The sequence below is a fragment of the Poecile atricapillus genome, chromosome 1, assembly GCF_030490865.1.
Source record: "Poecile atricapillus isolate bPoeAtr1 chromosome 1, bPoeAtr1.hap1, whole genome shotgun sequence".
NCBI classification, from domain to species: Eukaryota; Metazoa; Chordata; class Aves; order Passeriformes; family Paridae; genus Poecile; species Poecile atricapillus.
The window spans coordinates 31,754,718-31,767,579 of NC_081249.1; the positions used below are offsets into that span (position 1 = coordinate 31,754,718).

A 12,862-nucleotide genomic window follows, 5' to 3' on the forward strand; every position below is an offset into this window, starting at 1 on the left:
CTCTTCACCCCACCAGCGAGGAGGCTGGGGGTGCACAGGGAGTGAGGAGGGTTCACAGCTGAGACAGCTGACCCCAGCTGACCATAGAGACATTCCATATTATATGGCATCATGCTCAGCATACAAAGCTGGGGGAAGAAGGCAAAAGGGGGAATGTTCGGAGTTATGGCATTTGTCTTCCCAAGTCACTGTTACATTTGATGGAGCCCTGATTTTCTGGAGGTAACAGAATATGTGCCTGTCCATGGGAAGTGGTGAATTAATTCCTTGTTTCACTGTGCTTGCATGTGTAACTTTTGCTTTACCTATTAAATTATCTTTATCTAAACCCACGAGTTTTCTCACTTTTACTCCTCCGATTCTCTTCCACATTCCACTGTGTGGGTAGGTGATAGAGTGGCTGTTTGGTATTAGCTGCCAGCTGGGGTTAAACTATGATATCCATAAATCACAGAGTAACAGAAAAATATCTAATGTTCTCTCCCATTCCCTCCCCTCAGGCCAAAGCTAGAGGTCTGCGTGTTATTTCCATTTTACACAACCACCCCTGCAACTCTGGACTCCAGATTTCGCCTTCAACATCTGGTTTTGGTTTAATATTTCAGTGAGAGCATATAAGTATTTTGTTCACCTTTGTAAAAGCAGGAAAGATCCAAAATTATTCTTCAGCTTCTGTGCTTTATACTTAGACCACAGCTGATTTTCTTCTTCCACTACACACACCTCTAAGTTTTTTTTGCAGCAGAACCATTTGTTTCTATTTCAGTTGTACCTGTTACTTCAGGTTCCCTTCCAAAATGATAGACAGCCAGGAAAAAAAGCCCCTTCTACACCAGTAGGTGAAATCAAATCACCTATTTAAATGTCTTTCACTAACTCTCCTTTATTGGCTACTAATCATGTTATTTTGCAGGCAGGTAAGTTTTACAGCTTTGCTTTAGCTTTACTACTGAAACTTTTATTCTGTCCTTTTGCTTATGCTCTATATTGATTTCTTTTGCCACCGATCTTTCACGCTGCCTTCCATGTAAGCATCTTTCTGTTCACCAAGTTCTTCAGCATGCTTGTTTAAATGTAATTGATACTAAAACCAAGCAACCATACTATTCTGTAGCACGACATTCAGCTTTTCTGATGTTCCGTTAGTATTTACTACTCACAATTTGTGAGGGATTAGAGGGGAATTCCTCATCAATTTATGAAGCACATACCATTAAAAAGACTCTATGCATACATACAGTGGCAAGCAGTTAAACATCCAGAAGAAAAGAAGCCAGAAGGAATAATGGCAATAAAGAAATAACAGCTTAGGCTTGAAGAAGAGCCATCATACACAGAACTGGTATTGACACCGGAGAGCAAGAAGCAGGTGGGTGGTCCCAGTGGTGCTGTGGGTGCAAAAACGAATGTACACTACCTGCCAGATGCCTGCTACAGTAAAGGACCAATCTATACAATTCTCTCAGGAACATCTGGATTGTGACAATGTAACATTGTAGCTTTCTGAGAGACTTACAATTTTTAATACCCACTACAGCTAAAGTTTCAGCATAGAATTAACAGTTTTATTAGAGCCTGTCTATAGCTTCCCATGAAACAGAACTCAAAAAGACATCAAACAACTCTTCTGCAAATTTGAGATTTCTAAATTTTAAGTATATTTAAGTTAATTATCTTGAAAAGAAAACTCCAGACATAAACCCATGACACAGAAAACTGGGATCAGCTGTCCTGTTACTTAGCTCTTCCCCACAATTTAAGTGGTTAAATGAGAAAGTGCACACATGGCTTAGAAACTGTTATTGAAATAACTACGTACAATTTTATATATGCATTAACAGACCTATTTAATATGGCAGAAAAATTAACTTAATTGTTGTTTTTCTGAATGCAATGACGCTAAAAGTTTCAAAAATTCTCTGTGTACCAAGCTGCAGAACTACAGAACTTAAATAAAAGTGGTGCAGCAATACCAGGTATTACCAGAGAACTACACCAGAATTAAGTTAGGAAATGGCAATTAAAATAACTACAAGTTCAAGTTTCAACCTTGCCACAATACACACATACATATTTTTAAGCTGGCTGGACATTTAAGAGCCTAGACAAAAAATGAGATACCACGTGCCATGGGTTTATGTTAACACTGCTGAAAAGATTGTATTTCTGTATTTCTCAGCATTCCTATTTGTAAACTTGACTTACACTGATGAATGCACAAATTTTCTGCAACTTCTGAACTTATTTTTCAAGTCATATCCTCACTATAAATATGTTCAGTAGCAAATTAAAAAAATCCATACAGCTTTCAGAAACACACCAGTTCTTATCCAATCCATAGAGAAATAAAAGGATGGTAGCAGCATGATGATGAGCTTGTTAAATCAAAAGGGAATTCAGCGATGTTATATCATCAGTATTTATTTTCCCTGAGAAAAATCAAATAAGTCAGTTTTCTAGAGAATTATGACTAAGTAATAGATATTACAGTAAAAAAAGGGAAAAATTAATGTGTGCTTCTTCCCGAATTAATTTTCAACCTTTTTTTAAAATCTCAGCGAAGAAAAATGTATTTGCTATTACAATTATTAGCATACAAACAATATAAGTGGAAACATAAACATACCATTATCTTTCCAGAGCTGGAGAATCTTGTTCTTTCAAATTCTAAAATAGACTTCTACAGTTCTTGTACCTATAATGCAAAATATTACAATTCAGTTCTTGCACTATGCTCCATACCAATCTGAAGCTCAATACAACTGCAAGACAATACATTCAAAAGTGCCTATTTGATTAGTCACAAGACTGCAACTAAAGGAAACACAGAATCATAGAATAGGTTAAGTCAGAAGAGACCTACAAGGATCACAGCCAACTCCCCACTCCTCACAAGACTACCTAAAACTAAACCATATAAAACTAAATCACACTTCTCATAGAAAAGCACAACAGAAAATAATTATGTTAGATAAACTACAAAAGCATGAAGTTCACACACAGTGTCCCCTAGTCTTTCCCCTGTAGTGATGTAATAGCTTTATAATTCCATTCACCCAGTTAATTGCAAATACCTATTTCCTTTCTCCTTTCCACCCCTTATTTTGTAATTTTTTTTTCTTTTCTTTAAGAACTAGCATTTTTAATAAGAAAAAAAACAAAAACAAACCCAAACATTTAAAAGAAGCCACAAATACAACCAAATCTTTGTTCTGGGTGCATAAAACTGAGGGAGTTCAGTATGCTTTCCTATAAATTTATTTTCAGAGAAGTCATAATTAACAAGGGACTAAAACATAATTGAAATATTTTCAACAAACACCAATAAGCACAACCAGCTTTGAGGGAAAAAACAGACACATATGCATATAACTAAAGAAAGACAAGGGGCTGTAGATTCCCCATCACTGGAAGTGTTCAAAACCAAGCTGGATGGGGCTGTCAGTAACCTGGTCTAGTGAAAGGTGTCCCTGCCCGTGAAGGGGGTTTGTAATCAGATTTTTCTTTAAGGTTCCCTACCAACCCAAACCATTCCCTGATTCTATGAAATCTACTGATTACTTTCATAGAAAGTTAGTAATTTGGCACACAATCTTACATTTTCAGTACTGTGATGATTTAATACATAAGTTCTTGTCTTAGAACTTTATTAAGAGCAAACAAATCCAACGCAGTTGATTTAGGCTGATCTCCAATATAGATCAGGGTTCCCTGATAGTTTCCCACATAGGAAACCCCAATCTGGTTACCCTAATAGCACATTCAATTTTATTTTAAAAGATGTCAAACCAGCAAGAAATCATCTAGTGTCAGGGGCCAAATTCTTTATCAGGGAGCTGAAATGGGGTGATCCTGGACCAGTTTTGCCACTAAAGCTCTAAGCACTAAGTGTGAGCACATTTGTTTGTATTTAAAAAAAAATAGTTACATAGGGCACCCTACAAGTTTTGTGAAAAAAGACTGCTATTTCAACAAACAATTTTTCTAATTATGTAGGTTTCTGCACAGTTAAGATTACTGTGTTAATGATATGCAACTGCATCAATAAAACTTTACTACCATTCAGAAAAAAAAAAAGGAATAAAAATTTATCTGAACAACATGAGACAGTAACTGATGGTTTTCCTGTTTGCAAGTAGCACTTCCACTCCATATCCACAGCAGAAATCCAAAATACTTTGTATTCTACTAAAGAATAATTCTTCATTCACAGTGGTGCCATTAGACAGACCCAGTTAAAAGTATTCTGACAAATGCAACCAACATTTTCACACCTGTGTTGTAGAACTTCCAGATTCAATGTATACATTTGTTTCTGTACACATAGAGCAGTGTCATCTGCATAAAATTCTCTCAATTCCCCTCTAAGATACAAAAGTACAAATTTTCAGTGTGCACAGAGTAGGAGGAGAGCACCAAGTATAGCATGATAAAGGATTGCAAATACATCTACCAGGGTTCTTATGATTATTGCCTGGCAATAGAGACAAAAAAAAAAAAATGGTTCCCAAAAGAGCTGAAGCTATGGAGTAGCGTAGGACCATACAACTGATACGGGAAACAAGACCACAATGGAGGAGAAGTAGACAGGTTATTTGCATAATAACACACAGCAAGAGAAGAGCAAATCCAACAACACAAAGCTGAAGTTCCTGGACTTCCAGTTCTTCTCCTTCAGTTTCTCCCCACTAGGCACCACTAAGGCAGAACAGAGTTCAGCAGCCTATTCAGTCTAAAGTCTACATTTGCTCAAAGGCTACATGACAACACAAAAGGAAATAAGGCTCTGTAATGTGTGTCTAAAAGGAATGAAAATGATTTCATGAAGTCAGATGTACTTCAACATTCATCTTCAGTATATTTAATTAGCACTAAGCCACATCTGCCTGAAAAAACGCAAACAACAATGTGACTAAAAGCTTGGCCAACCTTATTGCTACCACAACACATTAAATTTTGATCGATCATGTGACCAGAGCCAAAAAAAGCTGCTTGTTTACAACTATGTCATTATTTTCAGTAAGAAAAGGAGACTTCAAGGCACACTGAATTATTGTAATACAGACAGTAAAGTGCTGAATTAACCACACTGTAGCATATGGAATTACCAAATATTTAAGAAGTTAATTATAAATTACAAAAAATATTTTTCAACTCTCATGTCTGGATCGATATCATGAAATCATCCCTATCAGGTGCTTAGATTATGTTTCCCGCTTGTGGTTTTGACTTGTTGTGTTTGTCTAGTTTTATTCAATAACTGTAATACAATAGGAATAGAAAAAAAAAATCTGAGAGCACTACCCTAAAGAAATAATACCTAGTATTATAATTTTTTGACAAAATTTCAAATATTTAAGTTCAATTAAGATTAATTTTTTTCACAACTAATATTCTTAACAATAAAGAAACAGTAAACAAAATCATATTAGCCAAGTAAAAAAACAAGTATTAACAAACATCCTTCTTTCAATCAGATACTCAGGTTATAAGAAACATGTAAATGGAGTATTTTCCACAACCTTACTATGGAAAGCTTACAATCTTTGCAAGCAAGAAATACCAGGGTTTCACAGAAGTGAAACACTGTCTTGGGAGCTCCCTTGTCCTTGAAATCTGATGGGATTTCCAGGTTGTGTGGACTCTTTATGTATTTCTATTGGCTACAATAAGCAGGTTTGGTACACCAGCTGAAACACAAGGTGTTGCTACTCAGCCAGTGTACACTACTATACCTTGGACTTTCTAAAAATAGACCTGGGTGTACACACATATTAAAACACAATATTCATCGCCAAGACTTTGGACAGGAGATTTCGCTACGCAAAAACAAGCAATTATTATCTGAACATACCTATACAAATAAGAAATATGAAAAATTGTATTTGAAACAGAAATTCTGAGGTAGTGATAGACCTCTTTGCTATTATCTAGCTTTGCAGAAGCTTTTGATTTCTTTTAAGAAAATGGAAAATACAACACTGTAAAATAAGACTATATAAAGCATTAGCTAGCTCAAACATACAATTAGCCATACTGCAAAAGCAAAACTAGTCTACAACTATGATAGCCTTTCTTGAAGTATTTAGACCTACGTCCTATTTGAGAAATCCAGTTCCTTTAAGAGGCACACCACCACCTGCTAACAGCCCAAGCCTGCTGAACTGCAGCTGCTCCAACTTGGGTCCCAGGGAGCATACCAGAGCAGGAGTACACAAGTGGTGCCAGAGCCTGGCTGCCTGGACAAGCCTGGCAACACAAGATCACTCTTGTGCCTCCCCTGCTCACAGCTCCTAAGGGTAAGGGAGAGGGTGTTTGTCACCCTGATCTTCTCATTTCATTGATTTCTTTGGTGTAATGATTATCAAGGAAGTACTAAAAAGTCCTAAAAGCGGTTTGCCAAAGGAAGCAAAGAGCACGGCCTTTTCTATGGGGAGATGAACTAGCTTCACACCTACAACTCTAGCTCAGTCAGAAGTCCTGACACAGTCCTCACACAACACCAGAATGAAACACAAATTATGTGGACTAATCATTGCCAGACCATTATGCAACAATCACAAAACCCAAACAGAGGTTCTGTAATTTTCTGCTTGTGATCCTACCCATCCACAGGCCACCAAGATCAAACTTCCTTTGGGTTTCAAACCACTCTTTAGCTTTTGATAGTTAAATTTTGTCTTTAGTTGTTTAAGTCACAGCTTTGATGTGCGGTTACATGAGGAAGGAACATAAAGGCACATGAGGACAGAGAGATTTGAGACAGCCAGCATGGCTTCACCAGGGGCAAGTCCTGTTGGACCAACCTAGTGGCCTTCTATGACAGAGTGACTGAGTCAGTGGACAAGGGGACAGCTACTGATGTCATTATCTGGACTTCTGTAAGGCCTTTGACACAGTCCTCCACAACACCCTTCACCCTAAACTGGAGATAAAATGGATGGACTCTTCAGTGGATGAGGAATTGGTTGGATGGTTTCATACAGAGGGTAGCGGTCAATGGCTTAATGTTCAGATGGACATCAATGACAAGAGGTGTCCCCTCAGGGGTCCATACTGACACCAGTATTGTTTTAGTAGCTTCATCATTGACAGACAGTGGGACTAAATGTACCCCCAGGAAACCTACAAACAATACCAAGCTGTGTGGTATGGCTGAGGAATGCAATGTCACCCAGAGGGACCTGGACAAGACTGAGAAATGGACTCATGGGAACCTCATCCAATGAGGGCAAGCGCAAGGTCCTAAACCTGGGTTGGGACAACCCCTGGTATCAATACAGGCTGCGGGATGAGGGAATTGGAAGCAGAAGTAATTACAGAAGAAGTTGGAGACCCTGGTTGTTGGAAGGCCAGCCTTGTCCCAGCAATGTATGCTTGCAGTCCAGAATGTATCCTCAGCTGCATCAAGAGCAGCATGGCCAGCAGGCTGAAGGAGACCAGTCTGCCCTTCTACTCCTCTGAGACCCCACCTGGAATGCTGCATCCAGCTCTGGAGTCCCCAGCACACAACAGGCAAGGACCTGTTGAAGCAAGTCCAGAGGAGAGCCACAAAAATGATCAGTGGGCTGGAGCAGCTCTCCTATGAAGAAAGGTTGAAAGAGTTGGCATTGCTCAGCCTGGAGAAGAGAAGGATCTAGAGATACCTGTTTGCTTTTGTTTAATACTGTAGAGGAGCTTACAAGACAGAGGAGGATAAACTTTTTACAAGGGTCTACTATGACAGGACAAGAGGTAATGGCTGTTAGTTATAAGGCATTAGATTAAGACCAGATATAAGAAAGCAATTTTTCACAATGAGGGTGGTAAAACACTGGAACAGATTGCCCAGGGGTAGGAGATGCCCATCCCTGGAAACATACACAGTCAAGCTGGGCAGGGCTCTGAGCAACCTGATCTATTTGAAAAACATCCCTGCTTATTGCAGAGGAATTTGGACTAGATGACATTTAAAGGTCCGTTCCAACCCAAACTATTCCAAGTCTGTGGAAAAAAAAAGTAATGCACTCCATATCAAACAGTCAAGTGGTACATCAGTTCAAGTCATCCTATATCCACCACCACTGTAATCCAGCTCTGAGTGACAGTCCCACTTCTGTCATACCACATAAGATAAACATGATTCTCAGAAGTAAATTATGTTAGTACACAGAACATGTTTAGAAAGTTACTTGAATGGATGGAAACAACAACACTTTTCAATGAAAAGTACTGGGACAGCTACATACTGTGAATGCCCTTTTCAAGACACCAGATTTAAAAAAAAAAGAATTCAATGCTCTGCTTTGCTAACTAGAAGTTCCTCTAATAAAACATATATACTTCTGTTCTAAGGAAATGCAAGTAGCTTCAAACGAAGCAGATCACCCCTCTTACCTAAGATAGTGAAGTGAGGGTCCAGAAGGAAGCCACCCATTTAGTTCCACTCAGCTGAACAACTGCAGCTTCTCCTAATTCTTCACCACTCTGTAAAACATGGGTAAAGAACCATGCAGGACGGTAACGGAAAGTATCGGTAAAGACTGACTTCCACCCCCTTCCTCCATTCAGCAGTTTGCATAATACAGGGAAGCAGGCTCAACCTATTAAAGTAAGTAAGAAGGAGTTAATGCTTCCTTTAAGAGATTCATTCATAAGAGTATTTGTTAGACAGAACTATGATAATATTTAATTTATAATGTAATTTTGCACCAAGCAAGTCATTTTGTCAATAAGCTCTAGCCCTCCTAACCACAGGAAGGTGCAGCTATTCAAAAATAGCAATTTAAAGTGCTATTTAGTCAGATGTTACATTGCCAAACCTGAATCCTGGATCTCAACATTATTTGATTTTCATATTCATCCTATGAGGTTATTTTCCTGAAGAAATGTGTCACCAGCTGCTGTAGTTCCTGAAGTGGTGTTTGTTGCAAAATGTTACCTTTAGACTGTATTTGCTGACTTTCTGCTAACCAACCAGATAATTACACACAATTCCTATGAACCAGCTTTTGTCCAAACTTTTATTTATGCGCAACACAGCCTTATGAGGCCATCAGGCACTGCCTGTTAATACAAGAAGTTAAAGCAGTAAATGTTAAGGTCAAAGGATTTAAGGTGACAAAATTCACTTCAAACATGAGATCTGCTCACTGCTATTGTCTCTGGGAACCAGATATTTAGCACAGCTTACAGAACTTTTGTGAGGGGGGGATTTTTTTTCTTTAGAAAGTAAACAACATACTCTGGATTTTTTCATTACAGACCCTGATAGCAAATGTACTACTGCCCTCCTTCCAGGTACAAATCAAAATTTGATTAGTGACAGAAAACCTTTTAACACTGCTTTCTAAAAAAATCACAGCTACCTTAAATACACTGGATACTTCAGAAAAATTGTAAAATACACCTCCTTTGTTTAAAAATCAATATCAATTCATTAATTAGAGTAAAGACTTGGCCCACACTACCAGAAAGGAAGATTGATGCTGGAAATGAGATCTATGCCTACATACTTTATGAATTCTGTTCCCTTTTCCCTCAATTGCATGTTCTATTTTTAAGAATTAGTGGCTTTCATCTTCAGGTGTATGAGTACATTGGTTTGGGGAGGGAGAAAGACGTTTCCTGCGTTTAAAAGAAGATTAATTCTCTCTGGACATTCACTAAGTAAAACTAAAAGTAACAGAGGGGGGGAAAAAAAAATCTTTCCTGTGCAGCAAAAATTAGGATGATGTATATTTACAAAAACATAAAAATTTAATTAATTCCATTATAAGTGTCATATAATGTACTATGCTAAATACTATTTACAGAAAATGTTGTATGTTTAAACATGCTCACAATGAAACATGTTCATAACGTAAAACTCAAAGGTATTTCCACCCCCATTATTTATCTTGTTAAGCAGAACCTGTGAATTCTGAGAACTAGTGAAGAATATGTCAAGAAAGGACATAATCATAATGAAACAAGCATGATTTTATACTGTGAGTGCTGGGTCCTGGTGGTACACATAACATTTTATACTTTCAAAGGAAAAGTTAAATTATATGAAAAATAACCTGGTTTATTTTCTCAAGTTGATTGAAACAATTGGGGACAACTTCCAGGTACTCTAACAGGGACTCCCAACAGGGTGAGAACATCCCTAGACGTATTCAACATATACACAGTTTTCAATTCCATTCACAAAAGGGTCATCATTGCCATGTTTTTAAACAGCAGCAGCAATTAAAAAAAAAGGAAAAGACCAGAAGTCTTGTTTGTTATTAAAAAGGAAAGGATCAAACCCACACAACTTTAGAGTTCTAAAGAGGACTTGAACTGAGAAATCTAGGCTTTAAAACACACTGCTGTTCAAGTCTGATTTTTTTTTTTACAAAGTCACAGAATCATACCCTGAAATAAACCTGAGTAAATCAAACATTCATTTTGGTATCTCTTGGTGCTTTTATTTCTATATTCTTGGGAAATGCTCAGGACACTCCAATGAGGAGAAATAGCAAACACCTCTGATAAACAAAACGAACTTCTTAATTCCAGCAGGAAAGATGCTACATTAAATAGCAAACAGAGTAGAATGGAAGATATTTGTAAAAGACAGATGAAGCATCTGTAATATTGTACAGAAATAATTTCAATTAGAAGTATTAGCTCTGTAAATTTAAGTAGTGGGCTAGGTTTTCTTTAACTATTTTTCTGTACTGAGTTGACAGAATGATACTGCATTACAGACTGCATCTGTTTTAAAAGACAAACACATGTGATAGTTTTCTCCGTATATCCATATCTATTTAGCAATACACATTTCATACTTTCAATTCAAAAACTCAACTAAATAGGAGGACCTATTTTCAAATTTCTAAAAAGTACCTTCAAATGTTTCCACAATGAAAGGGCACAGCTATTCAGAGCCAAGGTCTAAACCAAGCAGTTTGTGAGAACTGCAGGCCCATTTTCCAACAGTTTTCATTCTTATCAAGAAGTACACCTCGCACTATCTCCATCGTTTCCCTCTCCCCTCATCATAAGCACCTAACAACACAGTACAACTCAGAGCATGGCTTCTCCCTTAGCAGGGAATCTCTCTAATTGGATGCTATTTGCATGAATTAGGAACTTAATCTTATCTTTTAGACCTCTCCCTTTCAAACCAGTCAGCTATTCAAGAAAAAAAAAAAAGAGAGAGAAGGAAAAGAAGATAAATTGACAATACAATCACGCAGGTCTTACTTTGTTAAGAAATCAAAGCTAAAATCTGGTACAATTTTCCACTGAAAAACTTTCTGCTAGACATGCAAGAAGCATGGTAAAAACACTGAGAAGCTGATTTCTCACAGGGCTTCAGGTTTGCAGACTCTTACTGAGGCAGGTAAGTTTCCATACAGACAGAGGGGCCATCCCTGAAGTGATGTGTAAGACACACGCTTAGTCCGAGAATTAGACCAACACATTGCACCGAAGGAAACGCGAACGAGTATTTCCACTAACTGGAGAAAAAAGAAAAGGAATAACTACAAGTCTATAAATTATAGGTTCTTGTCACTTAAAGGAAAAATGTGAAACGTATTTTGTTTCTTACGCAGTAGTAACTTCTGAATGACCACAATACATCATCTTAGACATCTGATTTACAAATCAACAGTGAACTGTAACATCCCTTAACAGAAATACTGTAGGTATGCCTAAAAACTGAAGCTCAGTTCTGCAGCCAGGAGCGACAGATCACATGCATCAGCAAGGCAGCCTGCTCACAGGTTCAGATTCAACTCTTCCGACTGGACAGAAGGTAACACGGGCAACTGATAGACCCACTTTGTCAAAAAGGCCCTGGCCATTAGTTAAGAGACCCTCGCGGTACTTCCCATTCCGGCAGCCGGCCGCGCCGCCGACGGCACCGAACCTTCCCATGCCCACAGCAGCCCCGAAGAGCAGTCACCGAACCGAGAAACTGAGGCAGGGGCAGGCTAGGTTCACCCAAGGTCGCCCAGAGAGGCCGGTCTCCCCAGGGGGGGCGGGAGAAGCTCGGAGTCACCCGCCCGCCCGGCCTTCCCGGGGCGGCCCCGCACCCATGTGTCTCACGGCGCGGACGGAGAGGACCCCCGGGGCTGCCGCCATCCCCTCCCCGGCGCGGGGGAGCTGGCAGGGCCGCGTCCCTCCCCTTCAGGGCCAGCGGGTGCCGAGCGCCATCCCCGCTCCCGGTCCTGCGCAGCGCCCACACCGACCTGGGCACCTCGGCTGCTGCTCCCGGGCGCTCCCGCCGCCACTGCCGCCCGGGCTCATGCGGGGGCCGCGCCGCACTCGAGGCCGGGCCGCGGGCAAAGAGGAGGCGCCGCCGCCGCCGCTGCTGCTGCTGCCGGTGCCGCCGGAGACGCGGCCTGGCAGGGCGGGGAAGGAGAGGCGGGCGGACGGGCCGGGCCGGTCGGGCGCGTCTCCTCCTCCTGCTCCTGTGTCGGCCGGGCCGCGCTCAGCGCGAGCCCCGCACCTCCATCTTGGGACAACGCGGATGTCGGCGCGGCGCAGGCTCGGGGCGCGCGGGGGGGGCGCGCGGGAAGGAGGGAGGGAGAGAAGGAGGGAGGACCGGCCGTGTCCCGGCGTGCAGCGCGGGCGGGGGCGAGGCGAGGCGAGGCGGCGGCGGCGCGCTACCCACCGCGGGCAACCATAGAGAGCTGCCGAGCCGCGCCTTCCGGCCGTGTGCACTCGCGGCGGCACCCGGCGGAAGAGCGGAACAGAGGAGGCGCCTGCGCGCCCGCGCGCGCGAGGCGGGGGCCGCCATGTTGGAAGAGGGCAGCGCGGGGCCGTGGCGTGGGGGCGCCGGCCAGGCGGGCGCGCGGGGCGGAGCGGGGCGGGGCTCGGGGCTGCGCGTGCGCGCGTAGGGTGC

At 41.1% G+C, this 12,862-nt stretch overlaps 1 protein-coding gene across 6 annotated transcripts in view; it reads right to left on the reverse strand.

Annotated features, from left to right (window-relative positions):
* The window catches only part of UBE3A (ubiquitin protein ligase E3A), a 55,011-nt gene extending 42,462 nt beyond the window's left edge, over positions 1 to 12,549 (reverse strand). For 2 of the 6 annotated variants that reach the window (XM_058833210.1, XM_058833193.1), the window contains exons 1-3: positions 12,207 to 12,549; positions 8,377 to 8,582; positions 2,627 to 2,695 (exon numbers count right to left, since the gene is read on the reverse strand). The gene's annotated coding sequence lies outside the window, so the exon portion shown is untranslated. The remainder of the gene's footprint in view (positions 1 to 2,626; positions 2,696 to 8,376; positions 8,583 to 12,206) is intronic. The other 4 variants (XM_058833221.1, XM_058833214.1, XM_058833201.1 and 1 more) reach the window with 3 other exon arrangements.
* Between the last annotated feature and the right edge of the window lie 313 nt (positions 12,550 to 12,862).